The sequence below is a fragment of the Micropterus dolomieu genome, linkage group LG22, assembly GCF_021292245.1.
Source record: "Micropterus dolomieu isolate WLL.071019.BEF.003 ecotype Adirondacks linkage group LG22, ASM2129224v1, whole genome shotgun sequence".
Taxonomy (NCBI): Eukaryota; Metazoa; Chordata; class Actinopteri; order Centrarchiformes; family Centrarchidae; genus Micropterus; species Micropterus dolomieu.
In genome coordinates, this window is record NC_060171.1 from 22,097,923 (window position 1) to 22,102,226 (window position 4,304).

General features: G+C 41.4%; 1 long non-coding RNA gene across 1 annotated transcript; it reads left to right on the forward strand.

Annotated features, from left to right (window-relative positions):
- Window positions 1-2,838: 2,838 nt before the first annotated feature.
- On the forward strand, window positions 2,839-4,283 carry LOC123962100. The gene is made up of 3 exons (XR_006822853.1): window positions 2,839-3,019; window positions 3,148-3,430; window positions 3,567-4,283. It is a non-coding gene; the product is annotated as an uncharacterized LOC123962100 (long non-coding RNA).
- The last annotated feature ends 21 nt before the right edge of the window (window positions 4,284-4,304 follow it).

A 4,304-nucleotide genomic window follows, 5' to 3' on the forward strand; every position in this document is an offset into this window, starting at 1 on the left:
CAGCAGTGAGACTGATATCGATGAGGTAAAATTTAAACAGTAACATTGGATTACATTCATGTATCGTTTCGAGTGAATCTGTTGTGTATGCAAAGGGAATTGTGCTGGATAATGACTGTTTTAGCCTATTTGAATTGGTTTAAAGAGAGAAAATATCTAGGCTAGAAGTTGACTAAATTGTAATGACTTTTTGTCGACAAGTTTAAAGATTACAAAAAAATGTGACTAAAACTAATAAGCATTTTGAAAGACTAAGCCTTAATCTAAAATAGCTGCCAAAATGAAAACTGCTTGATTGGTTGCACTCTACTTATTGCTAAGACAAAACATTGTGTATTACTGACATCACATCACATTAGTAAAGCAGCATAGAGGTCTGATAAGATGTGTTTCACTTTTTGTTCTGATAAACATCTGTACTGAACTTTAAAGAGCAGTGAAGTACAGTGAAGCTGAAAACAAAGACTGAAAGTAAACAAAGAATAATGGCACAAGAGATATCTAGAGTGTGATTATACAAGATAGAAAACGTATCTATTATACAATTCTCTCTGTGTTGTGCATTAACATTAGTGCAAGACAGGTTGACACTAGCCGACTGTAGAGAATGTGTAGATATTACATAATTTATAACTTGTGTAATGCATAAATCAGTACATTGCAGTCTGCCAAATGATAAAACTTGAGCTTAATTTTGCGTGATGAACTATAGCCTCCCTCCCAGATCTTTCTCCGCAAATAAACTTGGCAAGCTATATGAATCCCTCTCTTTCACCTAAGTGCTAATGGAAGGGATGAGTAAATCAATAATGCAAGTAAGTATTTAAGATAATCCAATTCTAGGCACTACTTTGAGCCAGAATCTTCTTTGAGAGGCAGCAAAGCCTGCAACAAAAGCAAGAGGATATTTTCTTTTTATATTACCACTTGGCAGTCTTACTGAATGGAGAATGGTGAAGCCAGAATCTGAAAGCAAGGTCTTCAAACCTTTATGAAATCTTCTTTCCATACAAATATGTAAAACATGGACCAGTAAAAACGTGTTGATGCTGAAATGTAGCAGGAGTAAGTCACTTACTCAAAGATTAATTTGTACTTGATTGCATGTTTTCCCCTTCCCGTGACATGAACAAAGGTTGTGCATGTTGTTTTATCACAAATACTTTGTGAGAGAGAAAAACAGCCCTCAACTTTCTCCGCATGCATGAATATTAGAGACAAGGCCTCAGGGTCAATGCCTGGTGCCATCCTCGGCCGTCTAGGGGCAGGGGCATGTGAAACAGAGGAGACCAAAAAACAACAAAAAAATGGTGAAAGGTCATGTTTGCCTGTGTGGCTGTTTACACAACACCACACCCTGTGGCAAGTGGTCAGATCTGAGTCTGTCTGACAAATCTCCCAGGCCACAGCATTAGATCTCCCCATTTTCCACCTCCCAAGGATGAATGCACCAGTGAATGCTCAACTGTTCTCTGCTTTTCAAATTTTATCATCACATGCAAAACAGCCTCATGTAAATTGCTGGGCTGCTTAATATATATTGAAAAAAGGGAGTAATTATGTTAAATAGGCATTGTGTTCAGGTAACCGCACCCTGCTGTCACACTACCGATATCTGCTTTAGTTTTAGACAATAATGATCCCCGTTGAGGAAGGACCCAGATTCTGTTTGTTGTGACTTGAAATTCCCACACATTTTTCCAAAATCATCGTCCAGCAAATGTTGCAGCCTATCATATCAGTTGAACCAATAGCACTCTAAGATACTGACAGGGGGGATGTCATTACCCTATTTATTTTTAATAATAATAATAATGATAATAATTATTAGTGGATGCCACGATTGGAATCAAATCAAACCTAGATCTCCCACACCAAAGGCATGTGTCACCACCCCTATTATTTAGCTACATTGAGCACAGCTGTTGACACAATGAAGAACGTTGGTAGCAGCACCGCTCGACAAGTGGTTACTGGAAAATGCTAGAAATGCAACTTGTTTCTTTGCATAGCTGTGTTTTGTACAACATTACGTTAACTAACGCTATGTTCGCTAACTAGCATAATGTACCCTTGAAGTTGAAGTGGTCTGCATCTATTTCTCAGTAGCTAGTTTTCTTAAATTAATTTAACATCATTGGGTAGTTTCCAGCTTTATGTCTCATATTTGTATTTTTTGTGTTTGAAAGTATGCATTGTAATGGAAGCAGGTGTGGTGCTCGTTTGGATGTGCATCTTCTATCTGTTTCTAACTCTAGCACTACATTTTTTCTCAAATGCTAAAACACAAAAGCCAATCCTCTAAACCAAATGACCAGTTGTCTAAACACATTTACTAAATCTAGCCATCATTTTCCAATATCATAAACACATTTCACATGAAGACACAATTCACAAAACACAATCCTCCGTTCACATAAATCTTAACACATTTTTCCTTGCTAAAACACAAGTTGCAAAAGAACTCTGCTCATATTCTCAAATGAAAGCTCATGTGATGCAAAATGCTTGCCACAGTCAGCAATATTTGAACACACCTGGCGTCATTCATTACACACAATGACTCAAAATTGAAAACACCTGTTGCTAATGCTGTGACCACATGTATAAAAGCAAGTTCAGAGTGCACAGTTTGCTGAAGATTCCAAACAAACACAATGGATGAAGGCAGAGTCAGGGGAAGAGGTAATTGAGTCAGAGGAGGGAGAGGAGCAGGCCAGGGAGGAAGAGGAGCAGGCCAGGGAGGAAGAGGAGCAGGCCAGGGAGGAAGAGGAGCAGGCCAACGAGGAAGAGGAGGAGGCCAAGGAAGAAGAGGAGGAGGCCAACAAGGGAGAGGAGAAGGTCCAGGAGGGAGAGCAAGACAACCTCGCACCATCATTACGGATGAGATGCGAGCAACAGTCATTGACCATGTCATTGTCCATGGCATGACAATGGCTGAAGCAGGACTAAGAGTCCGTCCAAACCTGAGTAGTTTCACCGTGGCCACCATTATCAGGGCATTCAGACAACACAACAGGTATTGTACTCTATTGCTTTCTTTGTCACAATACAATTTTACAAGCCTGTGAAAGTAGTCTATTAGTTTCAAATCAGTTGTTACTGTATTGTAAAACATGTCAATTGACAACACGTTTCTTTCTTTAGAGTTGAAAGAATGCCACATAGAGGTGGGAGGGTTGCCATATTTACAGCGGCACAAGAAACCCTCATTGTGGATATGGTTCGTGAGAACAACCTCATCAGACTCCGGGAGATCAGAGACAAAGTCATTGCCAATAATGTGAACTTTGAGGGCATTGATGATGTCAGCTTGGCCACAATAGACCGAGTTCTCCGGCGCCAAAAGATGCGGATGAAACAAGTCTATAGGGTTCCCTTTGAGTGAAACTCTGCACGACACAAAGACCTACGTTACGAGTATGTGCAAGTAAGTATGAATCCATGTTCACAGTACAGTTAGTGAACATACTGTGTTGCTCAGTGGCCTACATTACTTCTGGATAATACTATGCTACCTGATTGACTGTTGTTCTGAACACCTGTGCACTTTCACATTTTCACAGAGGATATTACAGTTGGACGCGATGGCCAGACCTCATGAGTACCTCTTCCTGGATGAGGCTGGCTTCAACCTGCAGAAACGAAGGCAAAGAGGCCGTAACATCATTGGCCAAAGAGCCATCACTGAGGTTCCTGGCCAACGGGGGTGGTAATATTACTCTTTGTGCGGCCATGGGTTTGGAGGGGCTTGTCCACCGGCAGGCTGTCCTTGGGTCTTACAACACCCAACGTCTCCTAACCTTCCTAGAGGAGCTAAAAGATATCCTCCTGGGCCCGAACATCCCATTTATGTGATCATTTGGGACAATGTACGCTTCCACAGAACAAACCAAATCAGAGAGTGGTTCACCACCAACAGTAACCACTTTTTAAACGTCTGTCTGCCACCCTACTCCCCTTTCCTGAACCCTATAGAGGAGTTCTTCTCATCGTGGAGATGGAAGGTTTATGACAGACAACCATACACTAGAGAGAACCTCCTAAGGGCAATGGAGCTGGCGTGTGTTGACATCCCAGTGGAGAACTTCCAAGGATGGATCCGCCATTCCAGGGCGTTTTTCCCGCGGTGCCTAGCAAGAGACAATATAGCCTGCCATGTGGATGAGGTGATGTGGCCCGATGCAGCTCAGCGACATGATGCCGCACAGTGATTGTGGTGTAAATAAAAAAAAAAACTTCACACCCTGATCATGTTTTCAAGAGTACTGTTGTGTGCAATAGATTCTGTTTTTGCATTGAGT